Raw genomic sequence first — 24,263 nt, 5'->3', positions numbered from 1 at the left:
CAAGGCCTTCAAGTTTAAAGATTTGTTAAGGTGGGTCTTTCAACAATGGGTCTTTTCCCTTTTTCCCTATTTTTCATGACAACGGGTGGAGGGGTTGCATTGTTGTCACTTTCATTTATTTGGGGAAATTTAATAAGACTGGAGGTTTCTGTTGTTATGGAAGAATTTTGTCTGTGCCAGTAAGTGGTCCTTGCTTTAAAATCTTGGCAGGTGAGCTCCAGTGTACAAGGAGATTGCATAAATTTGACATAGGAAATAGAAATAGATGATGACTTCTCAGATAATGTCAATTTAGAATTAAGCACTGCATCTTTTTAATTTTTTCAGAGGTTTGTGTGAAGAGCCATTCCTTGAGAGTTTGAAATGACTTTCATGGTGTTCCTCAAGAGGCACTGGGTCAGGACAAGTCACACAAACGTGCAGGTAGGACTATTCCTATGGTTGCAGATTTTTTTTGCTCCTGCCGGCATCAGATTATGTGTACCTGATGACAGAAACTCAGCAGAATAGAGACAGCATCTGTGTTAGTTTTCTATTGCTGTGTAACAAATGACCACAAATGCAGCCGTTTAAAACAATGCCCATTTATTATCGTGGACTCCGTAGGTCAGAATCTGGGAGGATGTGCCTGGGTTCTCTGCTAAGGGTTTCAGGGCTGAAATCAAGGTGATGGCTGGCTACATTCTCACCCAGACTCAGGGTCCCTTTCCAAGGTCCTTCCTGCATTGGCATAATTCAGTTCCTTGCAGTTGAAGGACTGAGGTCCCCGTTTCCTTGCTGGCTGTCATTCAGGAGCCATTCTCTGCTTCTAAAGACTGTCTGCATTCTTTCTCAGGTGGCTTTCTCCTTCCTCAGATCCTCTATGCTGTAATGTGGCATCGAGTCCTTCTCATGCTCCGAATGTCTCTGGCTTTGTCTTCTCCTACCACCCAGAGAAAACTCTCTGCATTTAAGAACTTATGTGATTAGGCCTGGCCCACCCAGATAATCGCCCCATCCTAAAGAGAACTGTGCCATATAACATCATAATCACAGGACTGATATCTCATCTCCTTCACAGGTTCTGGGATTAGAGTGAGACGTATTTGGGAGGTCAGTCTAGAAATTCTGCCTACCACAATGTGCCCTTTGACCCCCAGAGATCCCAAATACAAAATACATTCACACCTTCTTAAGGTTCCTAAAGTCTCATCCCATGACAGCATCAGTTCAATGTCCACATCAGGTGCTGCTGAGGCTCCTGAATAGAATCTATCAGGTACAGCTCCTGGGCACAATTCCTCTCCGTCTTGAGATCTGTTCTCAATAGACAATTGGTGGGACAGGCATTGGATAAAAAATTAGAGACATTCCAGTTCAAAAAAGGAGAAAAAAGAAGGTAAAAATGAGTCATTGACCCCAAAAAGTTTGAAAATCAAGGTGGGCAAACACTAGCAGGAGTTCCTTACTTAGGTTTCAAAGCCTCAGAATAATCCTCTTGGTTTGAGGGCTGTGATATCCTGTCTTTATTTCCTGATATTGTTAATTTCTCTCTCTTTCCCTCCCTCTCTTTCTTGTCTTTAATGAGTGTTGCTAGAGGTATGTCAAGTTTATCACTCTTTTTGCAGAACTACCTTCGGCTTCTGTTGATTCTCTTTATTGATTCTGTGTTTTCCACTTTCCGTATTCCAGTGTTTTGCTTTATTATGTACTTCCTCCTACTTACTTTGGCATATTTCACTTTACTTTTCCCATCTTCTCAAAGTGGGAGCTCCAAATATTGATCAAATTCCTCTCTTCTTTTCTAATATAAGCATTTAGAGATAGAAATGTTCCTCTAAGATCTTCTTCAGCCTCACCCTATCAGTTTTGATATGTGGCTTTTCAATCATCTCTCAGTTCAAAAGAGTTTCTAATTTCCAACGTCACTTCTTCTTTGACCTACAGGGTTTTTATAAGCATGTTGCCTGACTTCAAAATATTTGGCAATTTTTCAGATGCCTATTATTAATTTCTAATTTAATTCTCTTATGGTGAAAATAACACACTCAGAGTCCTATTCTTTAATATTTTTGAGGCACATTTTATTGTTGAGCCTATAGTTTGTCTTAGGGAATGTTCTGTGTGAACTTGAAAAGAATGTGTATCCTCAGTTGTTGGGTGCAGCCTTCCATGAATCTCAAGGTCGTTCCAATCTTTTAGAGCATCACAGATGTTTATTTTTGGTCTTTCTCTATTGGTATGGGAAAGTCTGTCCTATGCCTGTCCCATCATTGTATTTTGGAAGCACAATACCTGTCCAGTTTCACAGGTTCTCAGCTGGAGAGGAATTTTGCCTCAGGATGAATCGTAGCTCTAGTCTCATCCATACATGATTTAAATGATACTTAGATGAGATTTTGGACTTTAGACCTTAGAGATGCTGGAATGAGTTAAGGCCTTTGGGGCTATTTGGATGGAATGAATGTATTTTTGATAGCAGAGGGACATGAATTTTGGGGGGTCAGGGGCAGAATGCAATGGACTGAAATTTTGTGCCTACCTTCAACATTCCTATGTTGAACGCTTAACTCTAAATGTGATGGCATTTGGAGATGGGGTTTTTGGGAGGTAATTAGGGCTAGATGACGTCATGAGGATGGGGCTCTCATGATGGGATCAGTGCTCTTCAAAGAAGAGACACCAGAAAGCTCTATGTCTCTGTCTTCCTCTGCCTCCCCTACCACCCCTCACCTACAAAGAGGAGGTCATGTGAACACACAGTGAGAAGGTTCCATCTGCAAGACAGAAAAAAGAGCTCTCCTTAGAACCTAACCATGCTGACACCCTAATATCTGACTTCCAGCCTCGAGAACTATGAGAAAAGAAATTTCTGTTAAGTCAACCAGTCTGTGGTATGAGCAGACTAAGACAACTGTGTCCAGAGTATGCAAAGAACTCTCCAGACTAAACAATAAACAACCCACTCTCTCCCCAAAACAGGCAAAAAACATGAATAGACATTTCAGCAAAGAGGATATAATGTTGGCAAATAACTCAACAAATGATGTTCGATCGGCATTAGGCAGTAGGGTAATAGAAATTAGAACCACCCTGAGGTACCACCACACATCTATTAGAATGACTCAAATGGGGAAAAAAAAAAATACTGACAATACCAAGTATCCAGATGTTGAGCAACTGGAATGTTCATACATTGCTGGTGAGAATGCAAAATGGCACAGCCCCTCTGGATGAGATTTGGCTGTTTCTCATAAAGTTAAAGATACACTTCTCATCCCAGAAAGCTCACCCCAGGGTATCAACCTTAGAGAAACAGAAATTTACTGTTCACATAAAAACATCTGCACTAATGTTTATAGCAGTTTTACTGTAAAAGCCAAAAACTGGAGTCAATGCAAACATCCTTCAACAGGTAAATAAATAGACCCCCCCTCTGGTATATCAACACGACAGAGTACTATTCAGCAGCGAAAAGGACTGGACGTCGATGTGCACACCAACTGAGACGAATCTTGACATCATGGTGCTGAGTGAAGGCAGCCCGTCTCAATAGCATATATATCATATTATTCCATTGTATGACATTCTTGAAAAGACGAAACTAGAGTGATGGAGAACAGACTGGTGGTCGCCCAGAGCCCAGGTCCGGGTTGATGGTGTGACTATGAAGGGACAGCACAAGGAAGGTTACTAGAGAGATGAAATTCTCATTATGCATTCTCATCATTATGTATTCTCATTATGGTGATGATTACACAAATCTAGACATATTAAAATTTATAGAACTGCATACTTTTTAACAGACAAGTTTACTGTATGATAATTGAAGCAAGAACAAAAGTCGCAGGCTATGGATTGAACAAGCTGGATGAGGAACAGCAGTGCTTTTGTTTTCTCCCCAGCAGTAGGAGGTCAGCTGCCTGGACTTTTCTTAAGAATCCTCTTTCCACCACAGTGCTGGATGCCTTTCTCCAGAGTCTTACACACAGGAGAAAGTTCTGGCTGCCACAGGTGCGAGGTCTCCAGGCTGCCTGTCCTTCCTCACAGGCCCTCTGGCTCCCTGGCTTAGGTTCTGGGGGCACAGGTGTGGGCCTGCAGACCTCAGGCCAGGGATTTGTGCATTTCCCCAGGTGAGGCAGGTCTTGTGCAGAGCTGTAGTGAGGTGGTTTCTGCCCGGACTCCGGTTCCAGCAGAGCTTTGGGCAGTTGTGACTCAGTGTACTGAGGCCTAGAAGCCCCTGCGGTGTTAAGTGGGGGTTACCGTTTGACTTAGGGAGCCTCAACTTTTTCTTGACGTTTGTTGTCTTTCACGATGAGTAGCACCCTGCCTCCCCTCACCTCCTCTCTCTCTCTGTCTCCCTCCCTCCTTCCCTCTACCTCTCTTCCCCCTCCATCCCTTTTTCCTCCCTGCCCCCTCTTCCTTCTCCTCTCTCCCTCCTTCCTTCCTCTTCAGACTCTTCCTGCTTCTCCTTCTCACTCTCTCTCCCCCCTCCCCTTTCCTCCCCTCTTTCTCTATGCCTGTTTTAGTCTCTAGGACAAAAACTGAAGAGTCCGCAGTAGAATCCTTGGTCCCTCCCCAAGGCCAGGCACTCCTGCAGGCGTGGGGCCGACTGTGTGCACACCGCGGGTCCAGCCCCATGGAGGCCCCTCTGGAGCCCAGGGCAGCGGGTTGGGGGCACCACCAGTTCGTGTCCTGCCCACCACGCCGGCTGGTGCGTGGGGCTGGTGGACTGGGGGTGAGTGCGTCGGTGATGCCAGCAAGAAGAGGAAATGGATGACTTCAGCCCTAGTGGCCATGGTGTCACCAGGAGCTTGGTGGCTTTTGAGGCAGCGGGCGAGGAGCAGATGGGTGGGAGGGTCACGGGCCCGGGTCCCGGCAGCAGAGTCCCCAGCTCCCCGGGCTCAGTGTCACTGCCTGCATGTGCCCCAAGGCCAGCACGGGCCTCCGTGCGTGCCCACAGCCTGTGGAACCCGGAGGGGATGCAGAGCAAGGATTCTGCTGTGTGGGAGCCGCCTCTCAGCGCCGGAACCTGGCCCTTCGGGGCTCGCCTGGGGGCAGGTTTCCCTGCCTTAGGCGGTTGGGGGGGTGGGGGCACCCTCCCTGCAGGGATGCAGCTCCATGGTCCTCTCAGATGCACCCCCCCGCCTAAAATGCGTCTCTGCGCTGCAGCCTCCACCTTGACAAATAGAAATGGCAGGCAATAGGATATATATTGGAATATATGAGGAAGCCATCTGGTGTAAACCTAATTTGGCCTGATTTTGTTTTTTCCAAAAGGGCCTGACCATGGCCGTTGAGCACGCATTGTATATCTGCTTTAAATATTTCCTATAGCAAGAAAAAATGGCCTTAAGATAAAGGTGCAACTTCCCCCCACATTGGCATTTCCTTAAGGAGAAGCATCTTTCCTTGGGCTAGGAACTGATTGCTGTGCTCACCCTTGACCACCCAGCTCACCTGTGACCACCCAGGTCGAGACAACAGACTTGCCACACTGCGGTGTCCACAGAGACAGCAGACCTAACTCTTTCTGGCTGAGCTGGGGATGCAAAGATGACATTTCCTGGACTCAGTTTCAAAGCCAGCCTTTCAGGGGCTCTAGAGTCCAGTGGAGACATAGGAGCTAGAAATTCTGACTAAAATCTGAATCGGTTAGAATAGGATAAATGAAAACTCTGAATGAAACAGGTCATTCAAATAAAACAAAGAGCTTCCAGCTTAGGTCTCAAACCTTCGACCTGAAAGCTCAGACACCATCCCCCAGGGCCGCGCTGGCCACGCCTCACAGCATCTCCTCCTGACCCCTTCCTCACAAGGAGACACTGGGTCCAATGACAAGACGGGCCGCGCGGGGACCCCTCGTGGTGCGGGACGGAGCGGACGCCGCCTCTGCCTTTGGCCCCGAGGCCCGAGGGTGACCCTGCCGAGGGGCTGGCCCTGGCTCGGTCGCCGGGACCCTGGGCGGCGGGGCCGGGGCCTCCGAGGCGCCGCGACGGGCAGAGCTGCGCGGGGCCAGCGGGGGCACCGCAGGCTGGGAGGGACCCCGCCACGCCGGCCCTGTCCGTGTGGACGCGCCCGCACAGAACCCGGTGTCCGGGACCCCGACTCCCGCGGAGGAGGCGGGAGAGCGCGGGGGACGCGGCGGCAGGAGCGGGAGGGGCGAGGGACCGGGAGCAGCGCGGGCCGAGGAGCTTCCTTTCCGGGGCCCCGCACCTTCCTCTGCGACAGCGGGGCGCGAGGGCGACACCGCACACGGTTTGAAGAGTAAAAAGTGGCGTTCATCCTGAAGGGACGGGCAAGGTCCCACCGAGATTTGAACTCGGATCGCTGGATTCAGAGTCCAGAGTGCTCACCATTACACCATGGAACCCCCGCGGGAGCCGCGCCTTCCGCGCTCGCCAGAGCGGGCGGGTGAGTCCTCCCCGGGCGCCCGCGGCTCCCGCGCACACTCCCAAGGCTTCCCTTCCCGGGACAGTGGAGCTGCGTGCGTGGCCGTCCGCCTCGCTTTCTCTCTGCGCCCCCCTCCTTTGATTGACTTCTCCTCACTTCACTCGCACCTCGGAAAAGGAGGTGAGATCCACTCTTGGGCTTCGGGCCCGGGAAGAGGAGCCCTTGACGCCTCCCTCCTAAGCCGCCTATTCCGCCTCAGTTTACCAGAGTCTCCTGTCCTGAGGTGACACTTCTGCAAACAGTAGCCTTGCTTTCCTCTTCGTTGCCTTCTCACTTTTCCCATGGCCCAGAGAGGGCAGACGGTTGTCAGGGCGGGACTTGGGACTTCCTGGGTCCCTTGGCCGCGCAGCACCCAGCACGTCCCAAAGCCGCCACCGCCTCCTCCACGTCATATATACGACGGTGTGTCCGCAGTGGAGCGGGGTGGGGAGGCGGGGGAGCTTTCCTTTTCTTCTTCATGCACCTCTGGGGGATTTGTTGTGGTCGTTGTAATTCTTTCTTACAACAAACGCATAGTTGTTACATTCACGATACAGAGTTATCAACCGTGTTTAACGTTTATATCAAACACTCAGACCAACCAGACCATACTCACCTGCGGTGACTCAAAATCAACCGCCCACCGTGGAGGCCACGAGGCAGGGCCCTGACAATTATACAGCCACAGACTCTCTTCTGAGAGCTTGGCCAAGTCAATTCCATCCCACCTTCTCAATATATCACGACGCGGAAACTGCACGGATTTAAAACATGTACACTATCAGGGCACCCAAGAGCGCTTCATCGCTGGGTCGTAGGGGATGTGGACCCAAGTTGCCTTCACAGTGTATGCAGCTTTTATGTACTCAAAATACCACCACACTACATATTTACACGGGTAATAGATATAAGTTCATATTATACGCCAAAACCACAATCTGTGTATTTCATCTTCCCCTTTATTTCTTCACTGTGTCCCAAAGCCGTCTCTCCCCTGATCCAATAGACGGAACAGAAAAACTAGCATCAACCGGAGCGAAAAGAAAGCGGCTGACTAAAGAACAGAGTCCGAGAGACGCCCAGCGTCGCTGGAAGAGGTAGTTTGTCCCAAGAGACTAGGTGAGGGTTGAATGAAGGAGGAAGGAGGCAAAGGGGCTGCTCTGGTTCTGGGGAGGAAGTTGTCCTCCTCAGAGTGAGGGGACGCCGACGCGTCCTCCTGGAAAACCAAGACGTCGAGCGGTAACAAACACCACAGAGCACTCCTCCAGCAGGACGGGAAGATCAGCCAAGGTCTATGACTGCAAGGAACAGAAACGGACTCCGGCCGACTTAAGAAGGAAAGGAATCTGTTTGAAAGGACGCTGGGAGATCACACAGAAGGAAAGGCCGGGAAACCCGGAGAACCGAGCACCGGGCTCTGACGAGGGGCAGGGAGAGAATCAAACGACGTTAGAACCACGACGGGCGGAGAGACTGTCCTTGAGGGGCGAATGCACGTTGGGGCTGAGAGCCCGAGGCCAGCGGTGGGGCTGTGGCGGTCGTGGCTGGCGGCAGCTGGAGTGAGGGCGGCCGGTGAACCGAACTCGCCTGGGAATGTGACTCCTCCCCCTCCCCTTCCCGCTCCTCCTCTGCCTCTCCGCGCTCCCTCCTTCGCCCGTTCTGTTCCTCCTCCCGTTCTACTGCTCCAGCCCTCTCTCCTCGGCTCTCCGTCTTCCTGGCTCTCTCTCCCCTCGTCCCCTTTCCCCGGCCTTCTGGTCCTCCCGCATCTCCTTCTTCCTTCGCGATCGCCCCTCCGCGCTGCTCCTCCCCTCGCCCGGAATGAACGCCGCCAGAACTTCGCGATGGGTTTCCGCAGTTGTGAGGAAGGTGAGGGAACAGTTTCCACCCACGCGAGAAGCACGAATGCTTTTCTCTCTGGTCAGGACTCTTCGCGGGTCTTTGGGAGGCTGAGTGAGGTGGCCCCGAAGTGGGCGACTGAGCGTCCACAGCCGGTTCCTTGGGGTCCGGACAGCGTGGGCCTCAGGATGACCCAGGACGACCCCGAGGCGGCAGCGACTAAACGTAAGGAACCTCTGTTCCAGCACCACTTACATCTGACCACCCAAGTTTGCGGAAATGTGATTCGGCCGGAATCCTTCCCTGCTACTAACTCCAGGAAGAAAAAGGCGCTGGGTTCTCGGGCGGGACCACCTCGCCCCCTCGTGGCCACCTCGGGAACGGCGCACAGGGATCCGCACAGACGCAGAAGCTGCAGGGACCGGGGATGCGAGACAAGGTCGGTTCCAAAGAAAACCAAACACGCACACATACAAACATGGTGTAGTAGGAAGGAAAGTAGGAGGGAGCAGGAAGGAGAGGACATTTTTCAAGGAAAGCATTCTCCCACCCCGATCTATTTCCTATCCCTTGAAAATATTACCTTCGTGAGGTGTAATACGCGCCCTATGGAGTGCACCTATTAAAAATGTATCATTTGGTAAGTTTCGACATAAATATACACCAGTGAAACCATCACCGCCAAGATGGTGAGCATGTCCGTCACCCCAGAAGCCACCTTACGCGCCTTTGTAGTGCCTCCCTCTGCTTCTCCCCGGGTGGCCACTGAGCTGCTTTCTGTCGCTAGAGATTAGTTTAAAATACTAATGCTTTTATATAGATGTAATGATACGTCATGGACTTCTTTATTTGGCTTATTTCACTGAGCATAATTATCTTGAAAATCATTCATTTCGTTGCATGTATCAATAACCGTTCATTCCTTTTAACTGCTAGAATTCCAACGTGTGGCTGTACCACAGTTTGTTTATCCCTTTGCTCGTTGATGGGCATTTCGTTTGTTTTCAGTTTGGGGCTATTAAGAATAAAGCTGCTAGAAATATCTGTGCACAGGTCTTAGCATGGACGTATGCTTTCTTTTCTCCACGTAGGAGTGGAACGGCTGGAGTCCAGCCACTATGTTAGGTGTATGATCAACTTTTAAAGAAACTGCCAAACTGTTTTCCCAGGTGGTTATGCCATGCCACATTCCCAGTAGCAGGGTTGGGAAGTTCTAGTTCCTCGACAGCGTTGTCAACACTCGGCACGGTCGCTCTTTTAAATGTCAGCCCCTCTAGTAGGTTTGTGGGATGTTTCACTGTGGTTTTAATTTTCATTTCCCTAATGACTAATGATGTTGGGTGTCTTTACATGTGCTTGTTTGACACATGTATATCTACTTTGTGAAGCATTTGCTCAAACCTTTTGTCCACCTTTAAATATTGTGGGGTTTTTTTTTCTTGCTACAGACTTTTAAGAGTTTTCTAAAAATATATTTTGGATACAAGTCTTTCATCAGACATATGCTTTGAAAATCTTTTCTCCCAGTCCGTGGCTCGTCTTTTCGTTCTGTTAACAATGTCTCTGAAAGAACAGAAAGTTTCAGCTTTGATGAAGTCCAGTTTACCGATTTGTTCTTTTATGGATCGTGTTTTTGGTGTAGGAGTTAAGAAAGATTTTTCTCCTGTGCTTTCTTCTAGAAGTTTTATAATCGTAGAGTTTATACTTTTAAGTTCATGATCCATCTTGAGTTAATTTTTGCATCTATTGTGAGATACGGGTCAAAGTTCTTTTTACAGATAGACGCATAGGTAGATGGATACACGGATAGGTAGGTAGGTAAATAGAGAGAGAGATAGAGAGAGAGATAGACAGAGAGTTGTTTCAGCACCCTTTGCTGTATAGATTGTCCTTTCTCTACTGAATTGCCTATGCACCTTTCTCAAAAATCAGTTGTCCTTATATGTGTGGGTCTCTTTCAGGACACTTTGTTCTTTTCCTTGCATTCATTTATCTTCTTTGATGCAAACATCACATTTTCTTGATTATTGTAGCACTGTAAGTCTTGAAGTTAGGTAGTGTTAGCCTTCAAACTTTGTTCTCACTTGTCAAAGTTGTTTTCCTAAGTCCTTCGCATTTCCGTATGAATTTTAGAAGCTGTTTGTCAATTTCTACAAACAATTTTGCTGGAATTTTGATTGGGATTGCATTGCTTCTATAGATCAATTTGAGGACAACTGACATCGTAATAATATTGAGTCTTCTGAACGATGAGCAAAGGACATCAGTCCGTTTATTTAAGTCTTCTTTAGTTTCCCTTGGCAATGTTCTGTAGTGTTTAGCACATAGGTTTTCTTAAATTTTGATTCTGTTGTAACTGGCATTTAAAAGAATTCCATTTTCTGATTGTTTGTTGCTAGCATATAGAAGTAAAATTAATTTTTATATATTGATTGTGTATCCCGCAGCCTTGCTAAAACCAGTTACTAGTTGTAGTAGATTTTTGTTTTCTGCATTCCTTTGGACGGTCTGCGTAGAGGATCAGGTTGTCTGTGAATAAAGGCAGTTTTACTTCTTCCTTTCCAATCTACGTGCCTTTTATTTCTTTTCCCTGCCTGATTGCACTGGCCAGAACTTCAGGAAAATCTTGACTAAATTAGTGAGGGCAGACATCCCTGTGTTCTTCCTAATCTTAGACAGATAGCATTTAGTCTTTTACAGTTAAGTAAAATATTAACTGTAGGTTTCTCATAGATATCCTTTATCAGGTTGAGGCATTTCCCTTGTCTTCCTAGTTTGCTGAAAACTTTCATTAGGAGTGGATGTTGTAATTTGTCAACTGCTTCTTCTGCATTTGTTGAAATGATTATATATGTATATATAATGATAGATATGTAATTTTTTTTTTTTCAATATGTCAATCAATGAAAGTGATTGATTTTTAAATGTTAAACCAACCTTGCATTCTTGAGATATACCCAAGTTCCACATGTGCCATTATCCTTTTTATATATTGTTGAATTCAATTTGCTAAGATGTTGTTTAGAATTTTTGCATCTACGTTTACGAGGAATATGGATCTGTAGTTTTCTTGTAATGTCTTTGTCTGCTTTTGCTATCAGCAGAATGCTGGCCTCAAAGAATGAATTGGGAAGTATTTCTTCCTCTTCTAGTTTTGGAAGAGTTTGCATAGAGCTGTTATTATTAATTGGTTGCATGTTTGATAGATTTCACCACTGCGATAATCTGGGCCTGGAATTTTCTTTGTGAGAAGGCTTTTAACAGCAAATCAAAATTTTAAAATAAATATAGCACTATTTTTCTTTTCTATTTCTTCTTGAGTGAACTTTGGTAGTTTATGTCTTTCAACAAATCTGTCTATTTCATGTCATTGATTTTGTTGGCATAAAGCTGTTTATGATATTCCAGTATTATTTTTTTAAGGTCAACAGCATCCCTGTCCAGTATAAATATAATATGAGCCACATATAATTTTTCCAGTAGCTACATGGAAACCCTTTTGAAACCCAGATGAAACTAACGACATATTTTATTTAATCCAATACATCTAAAATATTATCATTTTAGCATGTAATCAATATAAAAGTTATCAGTCAGATATTTTACATATTTTTTCATGTTAACTCTTCAAAGTTTAGTATGTATTTTACACATGCAGCACATTTCAACTCAGATTAGCTACATTTCAAGTGCTTATTAGTCACATGTGGCTGGTGGTTACTGTATTGGACAATGCAGGTCTGTAGGATCTCTATTAGTTTACCCTTTTACATTCCTGATGCTGATTATTTGTGCTGTTTCTCTTTTTTTCTGGAGAAATCTAGCTAGATGTTAATCAATGTTATTAATCTCTTCAAAGAATAGGCTTTTAGTTTTATCTCTATTGTTTTTCTATATTCCATTTCCATTTTTCCTGTTCTCATGTTATTATTTTGTTCTGCTTGCTTTAGATTTAATTTCCTCTTCTTTTTCCAGTCTCCTAAAGTGGACACATAGATCCTTGATTGGAGAACTTTCTTCCTCCCTCCCCCTCAACATAAGCACTTTCTGCTTTAATTTTCCTCTAAGACTGCTAGGGAATGTATCAGAAAAATTGGGCTAGTTTGTGCTTTCTTTTTCATTCACTTCAAAATATTTTAAAATTTTCCTTGAAAACCACAAGGCAAGTTCATCTTTGACCGTAGTTATTTAAGAAATGCTGTTTAATTTACACGTATTTGAAGATTTCCTAAAAACTTTTCATCATTGGTTTCCAGTTGTTTCTTTGTCATCAGAGAACATACTTGGCATGATTTCAATCCTTTTACGATTTTTTAGATTTTTTTTGGACAACTCCGAATGTGGTCTATCTTGGTAAATGGTTCATGTGCAAAATGTATTTTTCTGTAGCTGATGGGCCATTCCATAAGTCAAGCTGGTTGACAGTGTTGTTCAGGTCCTCTATATGCTTACTGATTACTTGTTCTGTTCATTACTGAGATAGGAGCATTGATGTCTCCAATCATAATTTTGGGCTTACCTAATTCTCCTTTCTGTTCTATTAATTTTTTGCTTTACATAATCTGAAGCTCTGTTATTGGGTTAGATACCTTCCCAGAATGGGTATATCTTCTTGAAAAATGATCTCCATATCACAAAGTAGTGTCCTTCTTTGTCTCTGTGCTGGGTAAGCATTTTACAACAGAATGCTTCCATTCTCTCTGTCTCACCCTTTTGGCTGTTGTTGCCATCATATATTTCATTTTTACGTTCAGTATAACCCCCCTATTATACTTTAAAATATTTTGCTTTATCCAGTCAATTACTTTTAAAGAGATTTTAAAAAGAAAAAATGCTTTTCATGTTTATGCACATTATTACCATCTCTGTGCTCATCATTTCCTTGGGTAAATCCATACTTTTTATCTGGTATCATGTTCCTTCTAGCTGATGAACTTCTGATAACATTTCTCATAGTGAAGGTCTGATGGAAGTGGATTCCTTCAGCCCATGTTAGTCTGTGAAGTCTTCCTTTCATCCTCACTTTTGAAAGATATTTTCACTGGGTACAGAATTCTGGGTTGACGTTATTTTTTCTGGTCAGTATTTTCACAATATTGCTCCAATGTCTTCTGGATTGCATAGTTTCAGATGAGAAGTCTGTAGTCTACCTTATTTTTGTTCATCTACATGTTTCCTTTTCAGTGACTATCTTCAAGATTTTCTTTTTTTTTTTTTTTTGGTGTTCACAGCTTTATTAGGACGTGTCTCAGTGTGTTTTCCTTCTATTTTTGTACTTTGGGTTCTTTGTGCTTTCTAGATGTGTGATTTTTTTTGTCTTTCATTAATTCTGGAGAATTCTTCAAATATTTTTTCTGCCCCATTTTCTCTCTTCTCTTTCCGGAACTCCAATTATACAAACGTGGAACCATATAATGTTGGTGAACATCTTTTGCACTCTCTATTTTTTTGTCACTAACTTTTTTCCCTTGCATCATAATTTGGTTGATTTTTATTGCCTATCTTTAGGGTAACTAATTCTTTCCTCTGCTGTGTCCACTCTGTAGGTAAGTCTGGTGAAGAAGTTCTTCATCTCTAAAGTCATTGAAAAAGTTACTAGCATTTGCTTCTTTTTAATATTTTCCATCTCTCAGATGAAATTCTTCAACTGTTCATGCACATGGTCAACCTTTTCTGCTCCCTCAGCACTTATAATCAATGGCCTTTTTGACATTTTTGATCAGACACTTCTTTATTGCAGGGAACTGTCCTCTGCATTACAGGATATTTTGAAGCATCCTTGAAGTCAACCTATTAAATGCCAGTAGCACTCCTTCCAGTCATGACAATTTAAAATGTCTCCATGCATTGCCAAATGTACAGCTGAAGAGTGCAATCACCCTGCTTAAGAAGAACAGCATTAGATTCTAGATGTTAATGTACAGTGTTTTACAATTCCTGTCCAACTACTAGGTGCCTCCTTCTGATGACTGCTTTAACTCATGACAATAGTAATTTCTATGTGTATATGTGTATTATAAGCTTTGACTGAATGCTAGACACTGTGTGTAAAAAGAACAATTGAATTATGTTAACAGTATTTACACCCGTAAGTAATTGTGCCTATTCTTCTGTCAGGCCATTAGTATAGGTATTTGAATAAATCAAGCAAGCAGTTGAGCTGGTGTTGGATTTTATTGCTGCCCTAGTTAGCTGCTGTGCACCACAGGCTTCTAGTTCCTTCTTCAGTGTATGGCTTTTACTGTGGGCTTAGTGTGAGATCTGAGGTGCTGCAGGGATTTTTCTCGGCATTTCTGCTGCACTCAGCTCTGATACGCCTGCATCATAGAGGGGTCTCTTGCTGTATTCTTGCCTCTCCTCTAGAAGTGGATTAGACTGCCTTTGCTCATTTCTCAGTCCAAGGCTCATGGAGGAAAAGGGAGGGTTCAGTTCTCCTGTTTTAGCCTCAGTCTTAGGCAGGCCCTGTGTAGCAAGCTAAGGCCACGCGTGCCTGAACCCCAGTGTTTCTGTGATCTCCCTCTTGTGGTAATGGGCCTCCGCCACTCAGTCATGGCAAGACTTGGGCAAGAACAGGTCTCCTGCCCCTTATCCATTGGTCAACAGCTTTTGCTTCTAACCCTGCCCCAGCAGCAGCTGACCTATGCATGGGACCAAAGGTTGGCAGGGTTCCTAGCTCCAACACCAATGGTAGATGACTTTCAAGTCATATGAGAGAAGTGACCAGGTTTTGTACCTCTGCCACAGTGGTGACTGATCATGATCTGCATGCCTGCAACACTGAGGCGACCTCGAGGGAGTCGCTTGCTCTGCCCCACTTTTTGTATATGTGTGAGCCTTTGGTAGAGGCCTGAGGAGAAAACCTGGCAAATGGGCAAAAACTTGCCTAGTATCTGGGCCTCTCAGAGAGAGGGGCTATCATGATAGCCCACACTTGGTCTTTAAGAAATGGTTAAAATTTCCGTTATTTTCTCCTTAACTTACATGGACACCCTCTTTCCCTTTCAGTTACTGCCAAAGATGAAGTGGTTCATGTGCATGTTCCTCCCTGGAGGGGTTTAATGATGCTTTGGACTTCAGTTTACCCAGTGGTCTTACAACCTCAGCTCTCTGGTGGGCTCAAAATAGATATGATTTTGTAGGTCACCCAGCTTTTATCTTGTTGTTAGAGCAGAAACAACTTTCTTTTACTTACAACTTTCCCTATCTTAAGCATATATGGAATTACACTTCTGTTTTATAGAATCCTTATCTTTTCACCTACTTTGGGACTAATTTCCCCTCAGCACACCACATAAATCCCTTTAACAGATGACAGCTTCTTAAGAGGGCTTTAGGTGGGGGTAATGAGCACCCTGAAGATCCCTGCCAATTAGCCTAGCCCTATACACTTAGTGCGGAAGAGAAACCTTGGTATGGCCAGTTGACACAATTATCATCCACAGCTCTAGCTGAATTATTGTAATGGGGCTCTTCCTCCTTGACTACCATAGTAATCTTTGTACAAGTTGGCAATTGGGGTTAAGTTAGGTGAGATTTTCCAGAGGCAGTTAAGATTTTCTGAGATTCCAGTTTGTGGTCAAATGTGGACTAGCAGAGTGAAGAAGACACTCTGGGCATGGAGAAAAGACAAAGAAACATAATATTACATGGACACACCACATCTTTATCACCCTCAGAGAAGTGGTCTCGATGAAAATGGGACCGGGCAACTGAAATACTCGTTTCTCCAAGCACGTCATGGCGAAAATTGGAAAAATTGGCTTCATTGTTTAAATGATTGTGTACTCAGATTGAGTCTGAAGGTATATAAGGTGCAGACTCCACTGAAAAAGTTGCTGAGATGTGAAGGTGAGGACAGGATGCAATTATGCAAATTTATGTCTTTCCCATCTTCCAGGTTTTTTCATTTTGCCTGATCTTGTGGTCCCAGGCCCAGGCTTGAATGTACATGTAACTAAGGAAGGCAATATCAGTGCAAAAGACACAATGTTTATACCATCCAATTTGATAATGCTTATTCCTAAAGGTACTTTCACTTCCCATTATGTAGCCAGATAGGTGAACGCAGCCCAATTATCAATTATATTAGTCTGCTTGGGCAGGCATGACTACAGATTAGGCGGCTTAAACAACAGACACTTATTTGCTCACAGTTCTGGAGGCCAGAAGTCCAAGATCAAGGTGCTGGTAGAATTAGTTCCCGGTGGGCCTCTCTTCCTGGCATTTGGAGAAGGCTGCCTTCTCTCATTGTCCTTGCAGAGGCTTTTCTCTGTGCCTGGAGAGAGATCGCTGGTGTCTCTTCCTCTTCTTATATGGACACCAGTCCTATTTGATTAGGGCCCCGTCCTTATTACCTCACTGAACCATAATCACCACCATAAAGGCCCTACCTCCAAATACAGTCACATTGAGGTTGGGCCTTCAACATAAGATTTTGGCAGGGGACACAATTCAATCCATAACATCAAGCAACAGGGACAGTCCTATGATCCTTTACCTGTCAAATCCTATGACATTTTCCGGGTGATGGGGCTAAGTGTTAGCAAAAAGTGTTAGCAAGGCCACTGTTATCGCTAGTTCTATGATTGGAAAAGCACCCCTGAGCTGGAAAGCATGACCATACAGAAAAGAGTGTAAGTCACACAGGTAATAAATGACAACGGGAATATTTTAGGCAACAAAAAGTATGCTCATAAAAGAGTTGTGATTCCAGGTAAATTGTCATCACACTATTTCTAGAAAAGTGCATTGGACCAAGGGAATAATGCTCCTAGATGATCTCTTCCAGATCTGGCACTGATTAATGCTGGGAGAAACCTATAGAGCTTTATGTCTGGAAAAGAAAAATTAGATTCTTGAGGATTTAGGAAGAGTGCCTAAAAATCTCCGGAAGGAGCAAGAGCAGCCCTGCCTGGTGAATCTTGTCCAGCCCTCTACTTTGATCTTGAGGATAGGCTTCAAAAGGCTTCACTTTGAGCCAAAGAAAAGGCACAGAGGGGGCCCAGCCCAATGATCCTGTGATTAAGGCTGTCAAACCCTAAAGGCTGAGTGAACCCAGGGTCCTGAGTTGAATTTATCTATTTGCCTTTATCAGAATTGTTTACCAAATTTCAGAGAGCAGAAAAAGAGATTGTACAGATCAGAGTTGGCACCTGAGTGTTCAGGAAGACTGGAGTCCCTGACTAATTGGACGTAGAGTGTGAGAGAAAGAACATCAGTCAAGGAAAACTCTAAGATTTATTGGCCTGAGCACTTGAAAAGATGGAGTTAGCATCAAGTAAGGTGGGAAAATTGCAAGTGCAGCAAGTCATGGGGAGAAAATCCATTATCCAGTTAAGGGTCCCAGAAGCCTTGCTTGAAAGTGTTCACCCTCCTGCATTTCTCTATTCCTGCATCCTTGAGTCCTTTTGGTGTTTGGAGATGCCTGGGTCCTGGTGCTCGGTCCCTTGTCACCCTAGGTGCCTTCCCTCCCACCTCCTCCAGGAAACCTGGTCCACTCTCTGACAGATGACCTTCTCTGCACTTGGGCACCTCACGAAGGATCCTCTCTATGTCAGTTCTAAGGTACCGCCAGGAAGAGACAACTCGCTCCAGGACTGGGACTTTGGATGTGGCTTACATCATCACACATCACTGTCCTGCAGAGTGCTGGGCCTTGTTGGTGGGGCTTCTGCATTCTGGGTGATTCTCCTGAGAACCAATAAATTCCATTTCTTGGCTTGAGATCATTAGTATTCGGTTTGTTGTCATTTGCAGTAAAACATTAATACATACTAAGTAAAATAAATAAGTTTAAGAGTTCCTTCTGGAAACCCTACTCAGCTGATTATTCATTTGGGATGGAACCAAATAGCCTTGAAGCATTTTCACAAGAAATGTAATTGTCTTTACCCAGACATTCTTCTTCTGTATTCAGTTTAACGATGATTAGCAATGAATCTCTTCATAGTTTCTATCTATCAACACAGAAATATTTGAATTGGCTTAGCTATAAACTTCTTCTCTTGAGAAAGGCTTGAAATGGACCTTTGACACATGCCCATAAGCAAATTGTAGGTAAGATTTTTTAAGGAAAAATATTTGACTATATGAAAATGTGTCTATGCACATATAAAACTGCACACCCAATTGCAGGGAAAGTGTAAAATTGGAGAAAGTACATGTAGCATATAACAGAAAAACTGATTCATTTCTAGAACAAGTTTTTCAAACTCCAACGAAGAAATAAAACTCAAAGGGTTATGTCCACCCAAACTGAATTTTAGGAGTCAGAGATGCTGGGAGATTTGATCCATTGTTTGAAGTATTTTGTTTTCTGAAATATGCAGAGGCTGCAGGTGCCAGAAGAGTCTCACATTTCTTTACTGCTCCTGTAGTGATGTTATTCTTTAATGGCAAGCACATTAAGGCTAATTTGCAGTCAGGGGGAGCAGTGATATCATAGATTCCAGTGCACAATGTGCACTGACAGATGGTCCACAAAAGCTCCGAGTAAAAAGCCTCTTCCACATCTCTTGAAAGGTAGAAAACACTGTCCACTCTCTCCTGGTGCACAAGTGTACTGACTTCAGCAAGTTCCAAGGACTCAAGAGTGTGAAAGAAACAATCCTGAAACTCGTTATCTATAACAAAATATGACATTTCTCTTTCTTCTGGCAGGGTATTGGGATAGGTTAGCATTTCTGGAAATAACTCCTAGAAAATTAGGGAATGAGGGTGAAAATGAGCTTCTCTATTGGGATCCCTCCTTTGCTGTCTCTTCAGACTTTAGGGTGTTACTCTATGTGCATGTTTTATAATTTGGTATCTGGCAATAATTTCCATAGGACAGCAAATGAATATTTCTCATGAAAGAAACATGGTTTCTTGTGAATAGGGTATAATAAACCACTACCAATGGAAACCGATTCTCTCACCTGCTGAGAAAACAAAGGAGAGGAAATTATTCACTAATCATGATAAGAAAATATCCTGCACCTTACAGACATACTGTCTCTTCTTGAAAGGCTGATGGTGTGCCCAACCAAAGGAGGAGAAAGGAACCACAGTAAGATACATCAGATAGGACTGCCAGAACTTCAGGAATTAAGAAAAGATCCTAAGCACCTCTAGAGAAAAAAAGGCTCTGTAGAAAAGGTTAGGTCTCAGAATGTCATTGAAATACTTGATAACATTAATGTTAGGGGGAAAATCCAGTAAAACTACTTTTTTCTTTTTGAGGAAGATTAGCCCTGAGCTAACTACTGCCAATCCTCCTCTTTTTGCGGAGGAAGACTGGCCCTGAGCTAACATCCATGCCCATCTTCCTCTACTTTATATGTGGACACCTCCCACAGCATGGCTTTTGCCAAGCAGTGCCATGCCTGCACCCGGGATCCGAACCGGTGAACCCCGGGCCACCGAGAAGCGGAACTTGCGAACTTAACTGCTGCACCACCGGCCGGCCCCTAAAACGACTTTTAAGTTACAATTTTACTCACAGAAAAACTGTCAAACATGTGTGAGGGTATATTACAGATGTTTGCTTAGAGTAAAATGAGAGCAAAAACCAAGAAAAGGAAGACATTACATCCAAGAAACAGGAGATTCAAAATAATAGAAGAGGGAAAGGAAGCTTCAGGATGACAGGTATGCAGTTAGCCTAAAGAGGAATCACAGATGTGAGCAGGATGGAGAACTCCACGCGAGGGGTCTCAAAAAAAATAATAAAACTGAGGGTTTATGTGATATTTATTGACAGTTTAGGAAATACAAATGACCCAGGAATTCCAAACAGATGTATGAAGAGCTTAAAACTCATCACTACCACGCTCACAAGAAAACAGCTGAATAGAGCCAGCCCTGATGGCCTAGTGGTTAAAGTTCCAAGCTCGCACTGCTTGGGCGGCTCGGGTTCGGTTCCCAGTCACAGAACCACAGCACTGTTCTGTCAGCTGCCATGCTGCAGTGGCGGCTCCCACCCAAGAACTAGAAGGACTTGCAACTGGAATATACAACTATGCTCTGGGGCTTTGGGGAGGAGAAAAAAAAAGAGGCAGAGTGGCAACAGATATTAGGTCAGGGTGAATGTTCCCCAAGCAAAAAAGAAAGAAAGAAAGAAAGAAAGAAAGAAAGAGCTGAAAAACAGCTGAATAAACTAAAAATCAACAACTCTTCTTAGTTCCATCAGAGAATTGAGGTCACAGGCAAGCCAACACCCCCAAAACTGGAGAGACAAGGAATCACAAAGTGCCTGGATCAGAAACCACATCACTAGAGCCAGCAGCATTGGGTATTAACACTTAAAGGGCAATTGACCACTTGCTGGAGCTGAGTGGGGATGGCTTGAGAGGTAAAAACTCCTGGGGGCCCAGCTTTAGGGAGGCTCCCATACTTTCATGAGTTTTATCTCTAGGACTCTCAAGAGACTGTCAGGGTGAGGATCAGAGAAAAACCCCCTCTTGCTTCCGGAGGTGGAAGGGAAAGTAACCATTTACGAATATGCCCAGTACATTCTGTCCTTCTTAAAAGGCTGCCCTCAAGGAAAAGTAGTTTTCCAGAGCCTAACCAGTGTAGGGGAAGGAAATACCCAATTCCAGCCCCCTGTAGCCATTCCATTTCACATAAGGGGGTAAAAAACTTGAGAAGCTCTTGTGAAGATCACAGTCCAGGGGCACAGGCCACTAAAAGATCAAGACCTCATATAGGACTACAGCGCACTTCCCTTCCCCAACACCTTACCACCATATCATTAGGGCTCCTGTATAATAATGGGGGACAGCCATGGAAAGAATGACAAGGCTCAGACTCGTTTAAAGCAGTCTCTAGGAAAACCCAAAGACAACTGGGAAGGCAAAAACAAGGAGACTAGAGGAAATTTAAGTCTCTGACACCTACAGCTACAGCAAACAGTACACAGCCTAACTCCTAGCTAGATAACCATAATACCTCACACTAAAGGCCTATATACCTTGGTTCCTTTTACCCAATACATCATTTCCAGCTTTCAACAAAAAAATTACAGGACATGCTAAAATGCAAGAAAGACAGTATGAAGAGGCAAAGCGAGTATCAGAACCAGACTCAGATATGACAGAAACTTGGAATTCTCAGGCCAGGAATTTAAAATAACTATGCTGAATGTCATAAGGGCTCTGATGGAAAAAGTGGACAACATACAAGACCAGATGGGTAATTTAAGCGGAGAGATGGAAAGTCTAAGAAAGAATCAAAAGGAAGTGATATAAATCAGAAACAGAAAAGAAGAACGCCTTTGATGGGCTAATCAGTGGAGTAGATATGGCCCAGGAAAGCATTAATGAGCTTGAAGATACATCAATAGAAACTCCTCAAAATGAAAAGGAAAGAAAAAATGAAGGAAAAACTAGAACAGAATATCCAAGAGCTGTGGGGCAATTACAAAAGGTATAACATGCATGAAACGAGAATATAAGGTGAAGGAAGGAAGGGAGGGAAGGAGGGAGGGAGGAAGGAAGGAAGAAGGGAAGGAAAGAAGGAAAGAAAGGAAGAAAGAGTAGTAGTCAGCATTCTCCAGAGAAACAGATCTAATTGGACCTATCTATCTATGTAATAAAGAATTGACTCACACAATTATGAAGCCTGGGAAGTCCAAATTCTGCAGTGCAGGCTAGCAGGCTGGAGAGCCAGGACAGCTGATGGTGGAGATGAAATCCAAAGGCAAGGTGCTGGAGAGTTCCCTCTTACTAGAAGAGGCCAGTCTTCCTGTTCTATTCAGACCTCCAGCTGATTTGATGACGCCTACTCATATTATGGAGGGCAACCTGCTTCACCCAAAGTTCTTTGATTTAAATTTTAATCTCATCCAAAAAACACCTTCACAGAAACACCCAGAAAAATGTTTGACCAAATATCTGGGCACCATGGCCCAGTCAAGTTGACACATGAAAGTAACCATCACAAGTCCACCCCTTGTCAATTTGACACCCATATATGTCTCCTAAAACCATACTTAATTTCAGAATAAAGGCAATAACAAGGTCATACTCTTGCCTAACGTGATACAACTATCCTGCATACAGCTGAAAAGCACTAACTCTTTTCCCCAGAAAAGGATGCATAGTTCTTGGATGATATTACTCTTCCCTTTGATATCCTATAACTTAAATACTATGATATAAAGCGAACAAAACTTGGATACTGTGTTAGAAAGTCACTACGTCTTATGTTACATGATAAGGAAGAAATTCTCATGACAGTTATAGTCCTTGTTTCTGTAACTGGCCACATGGTGATAGCTGGTATTTATAATTATCTTCTTCCACCTGCCCATTCCATATTCCCTTTGCCCTTGGCAAGCACCTCAGCTGGTTGTTGCTTTTTACCAGGTGAGGTGACCAAAGCCTTCATTCCTGAAGGGTCTGGGCCCTTAGTATTGGATTTGTTACAGGCTTTTAGTTAATACTGGCCCTGATATCAGTTCCCCTACATTGAACCAAGCATATATAGAGTTAAAACTAAAAGCACTCACCCCTTCCCCTGCCTCTTTAGTTACACTCATATGTAAATATCTGTTTCTTTAACCTTTGACTCCCTGAGCTTTACAACTGCAAAGAAGTTACAAATTGTTAAAGCTGGGTTAGTGTCAAGCTGGGCTCCTGCTAAAGTTGTGGCTAATCACAAGTCCTTGAAGTTTATTACAGGGAAACTGATAATATCCAGAGAATGTCGAGAAACTAAAGCTTCCCAGACCCCAACTCCTTGTCTTCCTGGCACCAGAATCCACCATCCACCATGGAGACAGAAAACTAAGTACACTTATCTGCAGAATCTCTTATCTCCTCCTCCCCCATGCAAGCAGCCCCAAACACAGGCCAGTGAGAAAGTGCTGACCAGCAAGGCCACAGACCCCCCTCCCTACAAGCAGCCACATTCCCCAACCTTTAAAAACCCCTGTCCACTTTTCAATGGAGAGCTAGCAATTCTTTCTCTTTTTTTTTGAGGAAGATTAGCCCTGAGCTAACATCTGCTGTTAATCCTCCTCTTTTTGCTGAAGAAGACTGGCCCTGAGCTAACATCCATGCCCATCTTCCTCCACTTTACTACTTTATATGTGGGACACCTGCCACAGCATGGCTTGCCAAGCGGTGCCATGTCCGAACCCGGCATCTGAACCAGCGAACCCCAGGCAGCCGAAGTGGAATGTGGGAACTTGACCGGTGTTCCACCAGGCCGGCACCTCATATTGCTTTTTAAATTAAGTTGGTTTCATGGTTTTATGATTACAAGTAATGATGCAACCCTCATTCTTGTTCAAATATCTTTGGCTACTTATGCAGGTATTTCTAGAGTGTGGACCACCCCAAGTGCAATTACTATATTGTAGTGTTTACATGCTTCTAATTTTAGTATATCCTGCAAATTTGCCTTCCACTGAAGGGGTACCAAATTACATTCCAATTTATTTTCCAACTCTGTCAATGTCCCTTTCTTCATTTACTTGCCAACACCACAATCTTTCTGTACATCTATCTGTGATACTCTAATAAGGGGAGTGGTGCCCTTCTGACTTAACAAAGGGGGAGACACAACAGAAGGATGTTTGAACATTACACAGAGATATTCTACTGCATATGTTGGACAGCTAATAGTGGTTCACAGGGATCCTTTTCCTGTTAGGTAGTAGAAGACAGCTAATCCAGTCTGAGAGTTTTTTGTTTTTTGTTTTTGTGAGGAAGATTGGCCCTGAGCTAACATCTGTTGCCAATCTTCCTCTTTTGTTTTTTCTCCCCAAAGACCCAGTACATAGTTGTATATCCTAGTTGTAGGTCCGTGTAGTTCTTCTACGTGGGACGCCACCTCAGCATGGCCTGATGAGCGGTGTGTAGGTCCACGCCCAGGATTCAAACCAGCGAACCCCAGGCCGCTGAAGAGGACTGCACAAACTTAACCGCTAGACCACGGGGGTGCCCCTGTGAATCTTTTTTGATTGCCTGTTGTGCTGTGGATTCTTTCCTGGTACTTGAGACTGTCGCAATGAGAAGTTGTTCACATCTTGC

At 44.2% G+C, this 24,263-nt stretch overlaps 1 long non-coding RNA gene and 1 other non-coding gene across 2 annotated transcripts; one reads left to right on the top strand and one right to left on the bottom strand.

Annotated features, from left to right (window-relative positions):
- Positions 1–6,280: 6,280 nt before the first annotated feature.
- On the bottom strand, positions 6,281–6,352 carry TRNAQ-CUG (transfer RNA glutamine (anticodon CUG)). Its single transcript has one exon. It is a non-coding gene; the product is annotated as a tRNA-Gln (tRNA).
- Positions 6,353–7,642: 1,290 nt separating this feature from the next.
- LOC139041985 (uncharacterized) lies at positions 7,643–17,965 on the top strand. The gene is made up of 3 exons (XR_011498123.1): positions 7,643–8,277; positions 8,493–8,686; positions 17,731–17,965. It is a non-coding gene; the product is annotated as an uncharacterized lncRNA (long non-coding RNA).
- The last annotated feature ends 6,298 nt before the right edge of the window (positions 17,966–24,263 follow it).

The sequence above is a fragment of the Equus asinus genome, chromosome 25, assembly GCF_041296235.1.
Source record: "Equus asinus isolate D_3611 breed Donkey chromosome 25, EquAss-T2T_v2, whole genome shotgun sequence".
NCBI classification, from domain to species: domain Eukaryota; kingdom Metazoa; phylum Chordata; class Mammalia; order Perissodactyla; family Equidae; genus Equus; species Equus asinus.
Note: the sequence above shows the minus strand (reverse complement) of the source record. Positions and strands in the feature narration are given on the sequence as shown.